This window comes from Pleurodeles waltl, chromosome 1_2 (assembly GCF_031143425.1).
Source record: "Pleurodeles waltl isolate 20211129_DDA chromosome 1_2, aPleWal1.hap1.20221129, whole genome shotgun sequence".
Lineage (NCBI taxonomy): Eukaryota > Metazoa > Chordata > Amphibia > Caudata > Salamandridae > Pleurodeles > Pleurodeles waltl.
The window spans coordinates 1,207,807,027-1,207,822,739 of NC_090437.1; positions in this window are offsets into that span (position 1 = coordinate 1,207,807,027).

Here is a 15,713-nt window from a genome sequence, read left to right on the forward strand (position 1 = left end):
GAGGGCCACTGTCACATAAACACACTCTCTCTTGCATGCATGTACACAACATACATTTAATAGCATTTTTTTGTTACCTCAACTGCTGGTGGGGCCATATTATCTGGATTGCGAATAATATGTTATTAATCACTATCAGTGTAATAAAAAATGGCAGAAAACAAGAAAATTGCTTCCCCAACCTGTGTCAGTAAGAAGAGGGGCCCCTGTGTGACAGACACTGATTTTGTTGCCTCTGAGACCAGGGATCGCACATAAAGTGCTAGGGGTCTCAGCTGCGACCACTGGCGACCCCTGGCCACCCCTGAATGACGCCCATGCTGCTTTGCAATGTAGTTGTATATGCACTGAACACCAGTGATCCGATAGGCAATCTCCGGGAGGCCACTGGCATTGCATTTTGTTCCTCACCTGAAGCTCACAGAGCAGGCATAACTGTGTAGTTTTCCAAAGGCTGTTATTTGCTTGTCACCGTAATGGGTAAGACATGCCTGTGCATGCAACATATACAGATGACCAACAGAAGTTTTTGCACTTTTAAAACCATGCTCACCTCACCTTGCTTTCTGTATCTAAGGTTTTCTGCACCCTTTTTATAACAGCTCAATCCAGATGAATATATTAGCATACAAGGACAGCTGAAAAAGCTCAGGTCAATCCCCCCAATAAAGCAATCCCTTTACCAGGCCTATTTATCTGTTCCGTGGCCAAGGTCTGTGAACAGTATGTCCACAACAAACTCACGCTCCTCTACAAACATTTATATTACTACGTAGCACAAGGGAGGTTGTGACATATACACAGAAAACAATCTATGTCAGTATCAATAAGGAGCCCCCTAAAGAACAGAAGTGAAAGCAATGGAACTGGGGACGTCCTCAGCATTTAATACAGTGAATCACCGCACACTCCTATATGCTGTGTAAAAGTCCCCCACAACTGGATTGCCTGCTTCCGCCCTGACGCATTGAACCTTTCAACCAATCAATCAATCAGGGATTTGGAAAGCGCAGCTACTCACCCGTGAGGGTCACAAGGCACTCGGGGAGGTATGGGGGTGCTGAGGATCAGTCGAAGAACCAGGTCTTGATATCCTTCCTGAACTGTGACAGGGTGGGGGATTGCCTGAGGTGGATGGGGAGGGTGTTCCATGTCTTGGTGGCGATGTGGGAGAAGGATCTTCGGATCTATCAAATCAAAGGCCTTCCATTCACGATTCAAAGTGCCCCAAGACTCTTGTATCCCTGTCCCTCTTCAAAACCCAATTCTATTCACCGACTCTGGGTAAACATTTTTGATCTAACATGCCACAGGCACACCAAAACCTAAATACATTTACGATGTATGTTTCTGTGAGCACCAGGGACCGGGGTAGCAAGTGAACCACCAACAACAACAAAAATGCCCCTTGCGCACTTACATGTAGATATATATGTGCGCAAATCTGCAGCTAAAATTCAAAATAAAGAAGTAATAGGAGGTTCAGAAAAATCAAGAAAAGGACAAATGCAGTATAAAGTTATCACTATTTATTACAAAAATACATAAATACAAATATGCCTAGCAAAAACTCAGACCCCACCCTCAACAAACATTATGAACATCATTTAGAAAAAAAACATGAACAAGCAACTCATATGAACAAAAAACAACAAGCAACTCATAAGGGAAATATATGGGGGAGCCCAGCCCTACAATCCACTGTATAAAATTGCCCCATGACTGGATTGCCTCGTTCCTCCCTGACACGTTGAACTTTTCAACTCAAAGGCCTCTGAAGTACAATTCAATCAATCAATCAATCAATCAAATACATTTCTTAAGCGCACTACTCACCCAGTAGGGTCCCAAGGCGCTGGGAGGGGGGGTTACTGCTCGAAAAGCCATGTTTTGAGGTGCTTTCTGAAGGGTAGGAGGTCCTGGGTCTTGCGTAGGTTGGTGGGGAGGGAGTTCCAGGTTTTGGCGGTGAGGTGGGAGAAGGATCTGCCGCCGGAGGTGGTGCGTTGGATGCGGGGGACTGTAGAGAGTGCGAGGTTGACTGAGCGGAGCTGGAGAGTTGGTATGTGGAAGTTGACTCGTTCGTTGAGGTAGGCCAGTCCAGTGTCATGGAGGGCTTTGTGAGTGTGGACAAGGATTTTGAAAATGATCCTTTTGTTGATGGGCAGCCAGTGTAGGGATCTGAGGTGGGTGGAGATGTGTTTGTGGCGAAGGAGGTTGAGGATGAGACGTGCGGCTGCGTTCTGGATTCGCTGTAGTTTTTTTTTAAGCTTGGCTGTGGTCCCTGCGTAGAGGGGTTTGCCGTAGTCCAGTCTGCTGCTTATGAGAGCGTGGGTGACTGTTCTTCTTGTTTCTAGAGGAATCCATTTGAAAGTCTTGCATAGCATTGAAGGGTGTTGAAGCAGGAGGATGATATGGCGTTGATTTGTTGAGTCATGGAGATAGACGAGTCCAGTATGATGCCAAGGTTGTGTGCGTGGGTGGTGGGTGTTGGGGGTGGTCCAAGCGAGGTGGGCCACGAAGAGTCATTCCATGCTGTCTTGTTGGGACCGAAGTTGATGATCTCTGTTTTGTCTGAGTTCAATTTGAGGTGGCTTGCTGTCATCCAGTTGGCGATGTCGAGGAGTCCGGCATGCAGGTTATTCTTGGCGGTAGCTGGGTTTCTAGTGAGGGAGATGATGAGCTGGGTGTCGTCAGCGTATGAAGTGATGGTGATGCCGTGGAGGCGGAGGATGTTGGCGAGAGGAGCCATGTAGATGTTGAAGAGGGTGGGGCTGAGGGAGGATCCTTGGGGGACCCAACAGATGATCTTGGTGGCTGTAGACCGGAAAGGAGGGAGGCAAACTCTTTGGGTTCAAAAAGGCGTGCGCTGAGGATTTGGTGGCATACAGTGTCAAAAGCTGCAGAGAGGTCTAGGAGGATGAGGGCGACGATCTCGCCCTTGTCCAATCTGGTCCTTATGTGGTCTGTGCAGGTAATGAGGGCAGTCTCGGTGCTGTGGTTTTTGCGGAATCCAGACTGGGAGACATCGAGTATGTTGTTGTCTTCTAGGAAGCGAGACAGTTGTATGTTTACTATCTTTTCCACGACCTTTGTGGGGAAGGGGAGAAGAGAGATGGGACGGTAGTTTGTGAGGTCTTCAGGGTCTGCTTTGGGTTTTTTGAGAAGAGCGTTGATTTTGGCGTATTTCCAAATGTCTGGGAAGGTTGCGGTGTCGAAGGAACTGTTGATGACAGCCCAGAGCTAGGGAGCGATGATTTGGCTGGCCTTGTTGAAGATGTGGTGGGGGCAAGGGTCTGTTGGGGAGCCTGATTGGATGGAGCTCATGGTTTTGCAGATTTCTTCATCGTTTGGTGGGGGTCCAGGTGTTCAGTAGGTTGGTGCGGCAGGGTGTTGCGGTGTTGGTTGTGTCTGTGGTGGTGATGGTGGGTGCTGACGATGTGAAGCTGTCGTGTATGTCTGTGATTTTGCGGTGGAAGTAGTTGGAGAGGTAGTTGCAGAGGTCTTGGGAGTGTTGAGGGCCGATGGTGCAGGATTTGGGTTCTGTGAGTTCTTTGATGATGGCAAAAAGTTCCTTGCTGTTGTGTGTGTTGTTGTCTATGCGTTCTTTGTAGAAGGACAGTTTGGTGGTCCGGATGAGTTGGTGGTGTTTGCGCATGGCTGTTTTGAGGGCGGAGAAGTTGCTCATTGAGGGTTCTTGGCGCCAGGCTTTCTCAAGTTTTCGGCATTCTCGTTTGGAAGACTGAAGTTCTGTGATGAACCAGGGGGCGGTCTTGATGGTGCGGGTGTTGTTGTTTGTTTTAAAAGGGTCAAGGGAGTCTGCGCAAGATTCTAGCCAACGTGTGAGGTGGAGGACGGCGGTGTTGGGGTCGTTGGTGTTGGGAGGTGGAGCTTGTGCGAGGTTGGAGAACAGGTGTTCTTTGGAGATCTTGTTCCACTTGCGGTAGGGTGTTGTTGGTGGTGGGTGGTCCGTTTCAGGAAGGAGAAGTGGATGCAGTGGTGGTCAGTCCAGTGGAGTTTGGTGGGGTGAGTGAGTAAAGCCACTGCAGACTTCTGGCAGTACGGGCAATTTAAACAGCATCGTCTGCAGATAAAAGAGCCAGGAGCAACCTGCCCCTGGCTTTATGTACATTAATGCCATGTTCTGAAAGTACATTCTCCGTGCGATTAACATACATGATAAAAACAAAGAGGGGCAAAATACATCCCTGACGTTCCCCATTACTACTGTAGTGGACTGAAGCCGTCAGCCCATGAACCCCCCACTGAGTAATTACTGGAAGCCGGGGACACAGGCCTAAACATTGTTGATGATTTGAACCGCACAACAATACACACAAAAATGCAGAAACAAGCATTCCATCAAACAAATACACAAATGAGAACACATTTTATTTCATTTCCAAACAAATAAAATAAAAAATAAAACTTTAAATGTTAATCGGAAGTTTTGAGTTTTTCTAAATTTAACTGAAGCCACACATGTTCATATTGTTTCCTGTTTGATGCACCGGCACGGCTCCCACAAATCAATCTGATACTAATTTAATTTTTAGCCTCCAATTGCAAAAACCTTGACATTTAAAATTTTCAATTGTACATCTAGTCATTTTATTTATATACACTTTATTAATCTGTGAATATTAGTTAATTTTCTAAGCAGTCACGGACCTCCGAAGGAGGCTTTGTGTTCCCTGTGGGGTCCCCAGAGGACAGGTTGGGAACCACTGCTCTAGATGATAAGAAAACACTAACAAGACTGAATTTCTCATGTGTGGCAAGACAGCAGCTGAACCACACTGATTACCTTTGCCTGACAGCTCGGGCTCCAAAAACATAGATGTGATAATGGACAGTGTCCTGTAAGTAGACTCTGGCCCTCATTCTGACCTTGGCGGTCTTTTCGCAAGACCGCCGCGGTGAAGACCGCCGACCGCGGCGGTATGCCGCTGTGCGCATTCTGACCGCTGGGAGCGTTCCGCCGGAAAACCGCCAGCAGCCACACTGGCGGTCGGCGGGAAAGTGGAGACTGGTCAACCTCCACCGCCACGCCAGCAGAACACCGCCTACAGAATTACGACCCACATTTCTGTGTGGCGGTCTTCTGTTGGCGGTCTTCTGTTGGCGGTCACCTCCCCATGGCTCCTGTCACCTCCCGGAGGACCAACGCACAAGGTAAGTTGATCGTCCGTGAGGGGAGGGGGTGGGGGGGTGTTGTGTGATGTGTGCGTGCATGGGGGTGTGCGTGGGAGTGTGTAGAGGGGGTGTGTGAGTGCGTGCATGCGGGCGGGGAGTGCTGCTGTGCCTATGGGCAATGTGTGTAGTTCGGCGGGTGCGCATGTCGGCATGTATGTGTGCGGGTATGTGTCCCCGTTGTGTATGTGTGTGTGTAGGGGGTGTGTATATGTGCATGTAGGGGGTGTGTGCATGTCGGGGTGCGTGTATGTGCATGTCGGGGCGGGGGTGGGGAGGGGGTTCGTACCACCTCTGGGGGGTGGCAGGGGGGTGGAGGGTGTGGGGGGAGGACTCGGGGGGGCAGTGGGGGGTGGGGGAGACCCCTATCAGTGCCAGGGAAGGAATTCCCTGGCCCCGATAGTGCCTACCGCCATGGTTCGCATGGCGGTTCCCGACTGCCAGAAACCGCGGCGGTAAGCAGGGTCATGATACCGTTGGCGGTCTTGGGTCGACCGCCAGACCGGAGTGCGCAGACTCCAGCCCGTCGGTCATGACCGCCGTGGCTGTCGGAGTGGGGAAGTGGCGGTCGGTCGCGGCGGTGACCGCCGCGGTCAGAATGCCATTTTTAATACCGCCGGTCTGTTTGCGGTCCGACCGCCGTCTCTCCGCCGACCGCCAAGGTCAGAATGAGGGCCTCTGTGTCCTAAGTGTGCCTTTTCCTAGTCCAACTACCACAGTTACAGGCTGCAACAACTCCATGTCACACCTATACAATGCTCACGCACCACTCCAAGGTATTCTGATAGCCTCATGAGCAGACTCTAGTGGGTCAAAAAATCAGTAACAAGGCTGCTGCTGCGCTGACAACAAACAATTATTTTACGATCTCTATGAACCCCTCATTTCCTTCGCTTGTGGCCAGATGTTGAGTCAAATTCAGGTTATCTGCATCACACACAGTGCACACCATGTTAGAGTTCCAGAATTCCTCCAAGAGAAGAACACCAGATACTCAGATGAGAACAGGACATACTGTGTGAGTTATTAAACAGTTCTTAGATTTAGCTTTTGAGATATGTACTGACTTCCTCCTCGACATCTGCTCAATTTGGCTTTCAAGAAACCGCTTAAACCATCTGTTCACACTGTACAATGACTACCCATCTTCTAAAGCAATAAAGAGAATTAAATACAAATCGTTGATAACTCACTTGTCTGCACTACAGAGGAACAAGAACACAAGCTTTGGTCACAGAGGTTGATACACAAATGCCCGCGGCATTGGCAGTGCAGTGGCCCCCCTGCCCAGCACCACTGGAATGCACACTATCTGCTTTGCAGACAGTGCGCATTCTGAGGGTGGTGGTGTGCTACGGTATTGGCCTTAGTTCCCTTAAGGGAGACGAGACCAATACCGTAGCACTGTTCCCACCTGGCTGATCAGTGGGAACGTCATAATACGATGTTCCCGCCAGTCAGCCCGGTGGTAATATAGTAATACGGAGGGAGTGAGGCAGCTGGGTTGACGGACGCCTTATCTCCGCAAGTTTAGCAGTCGGCTCGTCCGACCACCAAACTCGTAATGAGCCCCATAGTTACTGAAGCTGCTACAATGAGCCCAACGAGTGACATACATAGCCAGTCACATGAATTGAAGTTGGAAACACTGGGGCTGTAAATTGCAGGCATTGAGACAAGGAGGTAATATGTATAGGTTATGAAGGTATTTACAAAAAAGGAGGGTGACACAGAGTGAAATGGGAGACACAAAATTTGTGACATGAGGAGCCTGACACCGGTAACTAAATCACTAAGGTTGGAACAACAGTGCAACATATATGAGGACAGAAGGACACCGACCTTGGGCTGGGGACACAAAGTAGTTCAGACATGTGGGTGAGAATATTTACAACATAACAATCTGGTTCTATTTAGGTACAGGAAGGGTCCTTTATAAAAAGGGGATTTAAAACATTGAGACTAGAACTATTTTCAACTGAACAGTGAAGCAGAGAGAGAAAAAAGAAAAATTGTACGCTATGTTATGTGATGTTATGTTTTGCTCTGTTATGTTATTTTATGTTATGGTGCATTATATTATGGTACTTTATGTTATGGTACTGTAGCGGGGCGTCGTCCGTGGACGCAAACCGCAAATGCCCAGGGGTATGTCGACGGACGCCCACGGCCCGAGGGTACTTCTGGTGCTGCCTTGTCCGACCTGGAAGTCTTTTCCCCACAACAGAGGATCCCCGAGACACCAGATCTTGCAGGGCTTCTTAAAGCCTGGGGAATCAAGGAGGAGGGAAGTCCGCCGCAGCCACCGAAGCCACCGCAGGAGTAGAGGAAGACGGACGAGCCGACTGTGACGTGGGAAGACGAGGATTTCACACGGAGACAGCACAGCGGACCGGGCGATCAGGAGGCAGCAAAATGCTGAAGCCGGCCACGCTCTAGGAAGAGTGTGGCCTAACCAGGTACGGGAAGGGGGGCGGGCGAAGAGAGGTACGTTTTCGTTTTGTTTTCCTCTTTCTTTGCTGTTCTTAGGCTTTCTCTTCAAACTCTAAAACAGGCCCAGATAAAAGACCTGAACGTAGTGTGAGTTGTTATATTTTCTTACTCTCTAACCAGAAGGTTGTTTTTTCAGAAAGAAAAGCGAAAAGCGAAAAGAAAGAGAAAGAAGCACAACAGGAAGTTAAGGAACTTACAGGATAGAAGTGTAACAGAGAGAAAAACAAAAAAAGACCAGCACCAGAAAAGAAAAGGGTAGAAAGAAAAGTACGAAATAAAAGAGAAGAGAAAGAGAAGGAACATAAAACACAAAGAGAACATACTTACCAAACTCTTGTTTTCTTCTTTTCTTCACATGCTTCTCCTGAGTTGGCCCTGGATAAAAAAATAACAAAAGGGAGGAAAGCCTGAAGATTAAAGGAGAAGGCAAAGATAAAGAGTCAAGATACACCTAGGATAAAACGAGTAAGAGACTATCAAACTCTTCTTTACTTTAATAAACTACTATTGCAAAGACACACGTGTACCTCTATTACTGACGCTCTCCTACAGTGGTGTCAGAAGTGTGATTTTCTTCCTGTCCTGGTATTCTTAACCAAAATAGAGAGAGGTAATGGAGGACAAACCATCATTGGCCGACATGATTGCCCAGTTAGTGGAAGGGCAGAGTCATCTGCAGTTCGTATGGGAAGAGCAACTCCGAGAAGCCAAGGTAGAGAGGGAGACCCTCCAGATGGCCTTGAAGAGTCAGGGGACGATTATCGCCAATAACCAACTGGTTCACAAGACAGCTCTGGGAAAATTGACTGATACCATAGCCAGCAGCAAAGTACATCCCAATGTCCCCAGTAGTGTACTGCAAAAGTACCAAGAAAATGAAGCCCCAGACTCATTCTTTACCAATTTCGAACTGGCCAGCAGGGAAGTGGGGACAATACATTGCACCTCTCCTTACGGGAACATTACAAGCAGCCTATCAGGCGGTAAACCCTGGTTGTGTGACGCCCTATGCCGAGATCAAGAAAGCCATCCTGGAGAGAACTGGATTAGATCAAGAGAGCTATCGGGTCCGGTTCTGACAAACCAAGTGTGCCCCCCAGGAGAATCCTCGCACACTGTATTATAGGGTACAGTATGCCGTGGGAAAATGGTTGAATCCAACAGAAACATCTAAGGACACTATGGGGGTCATTCTGACCTCGGCGGTAAAAGGCTCTTACCGCCGGTCAGAAGTCCGCCATTCTACCGCTGCGGCCGCGGTAAACCGCCACGGTCATTCTGACCCACAACTTCCAAACCGCCAAAAACCCGACATCCACGGAAGGCCGCCTCATCAGCGGTCAGCGATAAACTGGAGATGACCAAACCTCCACCGTCACGCCAACACAAACACGCCCATGCCATTACGACCCACGAATCCACGCAGCGGTCGTTCAACCGCGGTATTCCATTGGCGGTACACACCGCCGCTGTCAAAATACACACACCTTTACAAAACACAGCCACATTGGACAATTCGAAATACACACACCTGATACACATACACACACCACACCCACACATCCAATCAACTATAAAACACACACCCACATCACCCACAAACCCCCACTACTAGAAATTCGGAGAGAAGGCGAGAGAGAGAGAGAGAGAGCACAGCTATCGCAAACCCCAACACACAGAGGAACACAACATCATCACCCACACTACATCCACGCACAAAACACCACACACCACCACACACACCACACTCATCACCACAAACACCACCCCACACCACCCCATGGCACCCCAAAGACACCCCAGGTTCTCGGACCAAGAACTCAGGGTCATGGTGGAGGAAATAATTAGGGTAGAGCCCCAGCTATTCGGCACACAGGTGCAGCACACCACAATAGCCAGGACTAGCCAGGAAGGCGTAGCTATGGTAAAGGATCGTCGACAGGGTCAACGCTGTGGGACAGCATCCCAGAAACCGGGAAGACATCCGAAAGCGCTGGAACGACCTACGGGGGAAGGTGCGGTCGATGGTGTCAAGACACAACATCGCTGTGCAGAAGACTGGCGGCGGACCCCCACCCACTCCACCCGAATTCACATCATGGGAGCAAGAGGTCTTGAACATCCTGCATCCTGCGGGCCTCGCTGGAGTAGGCGGAGGAATGGACTCTGGTAAGTCTAATCCCAAATACTTCACCCCCCCCCCCAACCACCAGCATGCCAACCCGCACCCCCACCCTCACCCCCAACCCCCCAGCACACATCCTCCCTGCCAATGTCTCACCAGCACAACCCACCCAACACAACACCAATCCCTGAATGCCAACACAAACCATGGACACCCATCACCCAAGCATGACCACTGCACATACCCATCACCCCCCCCAAACCACCCTCACAACTCCTCCCACAAGGGAATGCCAGCACTGGGGGACAAGGGCACCCACAAATCGCACGCCATGGCACACACAGAAGCAATAACCATACTCTTTTACCCCTGCAGGGCCCGAACGCCAACACACCGGCCAGGAGGGTCCAGATTTGTCCATCCCGCCCCCAGAACAGGCCCCCAGTGATGACAGCAGCTCTGTCGACCTAGAACCTGATGACCAGCCCGGACCATCGGGGACCTCTGGACAGTCGGTTCCCCACACACAGACACAGGCCACAGCAAACCCAACCCCCTCTGAGAATACCAGCACAGCTCCCACCCAGCGGGCCCATGCCTCTGTCTCCAGGACGCGTCAATCAGCGGTGTGTCCGCCACTACAGGGCACCCAGGCTGACCCACCACCCCAACAACAACAGGGACCTGGGGGCAGTGGTAGTGGGCACACCGTCCAGGGGACAGAGGCCCGGGGAAACAGGGCAACTGGGAGGGCTGCTGTGCGAGAGGGGGTTGACCGGCCCAGGGAACCCACTCTCCAAGAGGCCCTCACCACCATCATGGGAGCATACCACCGCTCCCAGGAGACGATGGCGACGGTACTGGCCAGGTTCCAGGAGATCCAGGCACAGCAGGAGGAACGGTACATGGGGTTCAGAGACGAACTCAGGAACATCGGTACCGCAATGGGGACCATCGTCCTGGCCCTCAACCAGATAGTCACCACATTGCGGGACGATGTGGCACCCCAAAGGGCCCCTGTCACCAGCCCGGACGACGAACAGCCTACCACCTCCGCCGGCGCTAGTGGACAGGAGGCCCCCACTCCACGACAGGCCACCAGAACCCCACCTCCTGCTGAAGATCAACCACCCCGCAAGCGGAACCTGAGATCACACAAGAAGACAGAGTAGGATGCCAAGACCCCCGCCAGCCTAAGATACCCCCTGATGTCATCCCACTGTCCCACATTGTCACCCTGTCCAACCTTGAACTGCCCCTGCTCCATCCTTCCACAGGCATATGGGCAATGCACCTGTGCTACTGAGAACTGGACTCTGCCATGGACATTACTCCACCCCCACCCATCACCGTTTTACTATCATGGACCTATACGCAGCACTTAAAATAAATCACCAATTGCACTTCAAATGTCAGGAGTCTGCTTGTATTCTTTACAAATGTATTACACATAACGGTGCAATAACGTTCATTTACATTGTGATGACAACATACCAGTGTCAATAAGCATTAGTCCATGGGCAAACAAAGCAGAAGTCACGCTGTGGGTCATACAGCTCTGAAAAGGGAAGGGAAAGTCAAAAATCAGTGAAAAGGAACTGGGGGGAAACACAGAAAGTAGAGATGCAGGAGGCCAGAAGTAAATGTAAAATGGCGTGGGTGATTCTTACCTGGGTGCTACTGAAAATACTGTTGTATAACTGTGTCCCTGTTGTCCGTGTCGTCCCCGTCGTCTTCCTCCTCTTCACTCTCCACAGGCTCCACAGCTGCTACAACACCACCATCTGGACCATCCTCCTGCAGGAAAGGCACCTGGCGTCGCAATGCAAGATTGTGAAGCATACAGCAGGCCACGATGATATGACACACCTTCTTTGGTGAGTACATGAGGGATCCCCCTGTCATATGCAGGCACCTAAACCTGGCCTTCAGGACCCCGAAGGTCCGTTCTATAATCCTCCTAGTTCGCCCATGTGCCTCATTGTACCGTTCCTCTGCCCTGGTCCGGGGATTCCTCACTGGGGTCAATAGCCAAGGCAGGTTGGGGTAACCAGAGTCACCTATTAGCCACACACGGTGTCTCTGTAGCTGTTCCATCACATAAGGGATGCTGCTATTTCGCATGACATACGCGTCATGCACTGACCCAGGGAACTTGGCATTTAGATGGGAGATGTACTGGTCAGCCAAACAGACCACCTGGACATTCATCGAATGGTAACTTTTTCTATTTCTGTACACCTGCTCATTGTCTTTTGGGGGTACTAAAGCCACATGGGTCCCATCAATGGCACCAATGATGTTGGGGATATGTCCAAGGGCATAGAAATCACCCTTCACAGTGGCCAAATCACCCTCCTCAGGGAAAACAATGTATCTCTGCATGTATTTCATCAGGGCAGACAACACTCTGGACAAAACCTTAGAAAACATAGGCTGAGACATCCCTGATGACATGGCCACTGTTGTCTGAAAAGACCTACTTGCCAAAAAATGGAGTACTGACAGCACCTGCACCAGAGGGGGAATCCCTGTGGGTTGGCGGATGGGGGACATCAGGTCTGGCTCCAGCTGGGCACACAGTTCATGTATAGTGGCTCGGTCAAGTCGGTATCGAAGTATAATATGTCGTTCTTCCATTGTCGACAGGTCCACCAGCGGTCGGTACACGGGAGGATTCATCCTTCTCCTCGCAAGTCCCAGCGGACGGTGCCTAGGAAGGACAACATGGAGCACAGAGTCAAGCAACCCTCAGGTTCGTTCCCACAGCTTGCACAGTACACGAATCGCTATGCATTGAAAGGCTTGTATGAGTGGCAATGCAAGGCCTAGGCCTGTGTGACGCAGTAGAAATCATGCCATGTGGGCCCTTGAAATGGCGGCTGCCTGACCTGTGAAGTGTGAGAGTGGGATGTGAGGTCACTGCGCTGGCGTGGCTCACCGTGGCGGTAGGCGGTCGAAGACCGCGGCGCAAAGCAGCATTGGTTAACATTGAACCCTATGGGTCTCAGGAGCCAATGACGATGTGCGCCGGCGGTCGCGGTACGCACCGCCGCGGGCGTGACCGCCATTTTCTATCTGCTTAGTCACTCGAGACCTGATCATCCACAGGAGAGGACCTATACTGCAAGTGCAGCTGTGACCTCGGTCTGGAAGAGACAATGGCTGCTGCGACTGGGGAAAGGGCCCCTGCCTTCACTTCAGAAGAGTTGGAGAAACTTGTGGATGGGGTCCTGCCCCAGTATGCGCTACTCTACGGTCCTCCAGACCAACAGGTAAGTACACTGGGTGCACGTTGAATGGGCTATGCCTGGGTTGTGTATGGTGGATGTAAGATGGTGGGGTGGGGAGCGAATGAGGAGTGCAAGGCACGACAGATGAGAGCATGTGCCACATGGCAGGGTTGGGGAGGGGGGGGCAATCACATCTAACATGCCGAAAAATGTTGAAAATTCCTTTCCCACCCTGTACATGTCAAATAGGTCAGCGCCCATCAGAAAGTCGACATTTGGCGTGCCATCGCCAAGGAAGTCCGGGCCCTGGGGGTCCACACAAGACGGGGCACCCACTGCCGAAAGAGGTGGAAGGACATCCGCCGCGGGACCAGGAAGACCGCTGAGTCACTGCTGGGGATGGCCTCCTAACGTAGGAGGGGTGCCAGTCGTACCTTGACCCCCCTGATGTCCCGGATCCTGGCGGTGGCCTACCCCGAATTGAAAGGGGCGCGTGAGGACATCACAGCAGACATAAGGGGGTGAGTACCAGCACATTCTGCTATCTTTACACGCAGTGGAGGCGTCTGGGTGGGGGAGGAGGGCTGTGGGTGACATTAGGCCAGGGCGCTTTCTGTAGTGTAGTCCCCTCCTTTAGGCATGGCCCTGTGCCCCCACCCCCCACCTCTGTAGGGTGCCAAGTACAGCAATCCATGGTCCAGCATCACCCATGTGCGCATATGTTGTCCATAGACCTGTTGGCCTAGTCACAAGTACTGAGTAGTGTACCCCGATTGCGCGGCGTAGTGCATGAGGCTCCTGTGTCTGTCCTCTCCGCCAACGGTGTTGACAATGCATGCACTCAACCTGTTTTTATTTCTCCCCCCACCCTTTTTCTTTGTCTTCTTGTGCATGTGTGCATTAGCATCATCAGGCGGAGGAGAATTGGCATCGGAGCACGAGGGAGCTGCAACTCACAAGGCCCCGGTGGGACATGGTACAGACACCGAGGTCACCAGTGATACGGAGGGCGAGGGGAGCACCACAACGGGGACCCGTGGTGACACCACCGATACGTCCTCGGAAGGGAGCTCCCTAGCGGTGGCGGCAACATCCGGGCCCCCCGCCTCTACAGGTACAGCCGCCACCCAGCGCACCAGCTCCGCCCTCCCAGCAGCCCCTCAGCCTTCGCTCCGTGCCCGCTCGCCCAAGAAGGCGGGCATCTCCTTCGCCCCAGGCACCTCAGGCCCTGCCCCTGTTAGCCCTGCTGCCCTCAGTGCGGAGGTCATTGACCTCCTACAGACCATCATTGTTGGGCAGTCTACCCTTTTGAATGCCATCCAGGGGGTAGAGAGGGAGGTGCATCGGAGCAATGCATACCTGGAGGGCATTCATTCGGGTCAGGCTGCCCATCAACGATCGTTCAATGCTCTGGCCTCAGCACTGACGGCAGCCATTGTCCCTGTTTCCAGCCTCCCTCTTCTAACTGCCTCCACCCTGTCTCTGTCTCCTGTTCCTCAGCCTATCCCATCCACACCATCAGACCAGCCTGCACACAGCTCAACACCAAAGGGCAGCTCATCCAGACATAAGCACCACAGATCACACAAGCATTCACCCAAGCAACACCCAGATGCAGACATGCCAACAGTCACTACCACCCCTGTGTCCCCATCCTCCTCGTCTCCATCCTCCCTCCCTGTGACGTCTCAACTCACACCTGCATGCACACCACCATCAGCTAGTACTTCCATCACCAGCACACCCTCCAGTACAGTCCGCACACGTGCAGTCACCAACCCCACTGCCATTTACACGTCCCCTGTGTCCTCTCCCACTGTGTCTGTCACCCCCTCTTCCAAGACACACAAACGCAGGCAGCCACCCACCCAACAGCCAACCACCTCACGACAGCCTACGTCACAAGCACCTGCACCCAAAGACAGCACACCTGACTCTCCTACAACCACATCCTCTTCCTCCACTCCCATACCCACTACACCTACCCTTTACATTGGTCCTAAAAAACTTTACCTCTCCAAACTTAACCTCTTTGCCCCACCTGACCCACCCCCTCCATCTGCTAAGAGTCCCAAGAGCACCTCAGCCACCACCAGCCCTGCTTCAAGTGTCACCATTGTGCACGGGTTTTGGAGTCCACCCTTTCCCAGCACTGATACATCGGCAAGCAGCAAGGGGACAGCCAGCCCCCCCCCTGAGAAGAGGACCCGTAAAATCAGGGGCTGCTGCGAGAAGACTGACACGGCTGCCCCCAAGGAGCAAAGTCCTGGGCCGTCACCTGCCACAACATCCAGGGGAGGCAAGGGCCAGAGAGCCTCATCGAAGGAGGGCAAGGGCAGCAGGGCGGAGAAGTAAGCCAGCAGGGGCGCGGACCAGGAGGGCCCACAAGCCCCATCCTGGGTGTGAGGGAGGACACCCACGGGCCCAGGACTCCGTCACAGAAGGGACCAGCAACTGCACAGTCGGAGGGCGACTAAGCAGGGAGTCCTGGCCAGGTCTGGCTCCCTTGGATGACTGGACAAGCACCGCTGAAGAGGGCCCCGCCGTGCAGAAAGGCACCGCTGAAGAGGGCCCGCCGTGCAGAAAGGCACCGCTGAAGAGGGCCCCGCCGTGCAGAAAGACACCGCTGAAGAGGGCCCCGCCGTGCAGAAAGACACCGCTGAAGAGGGCCC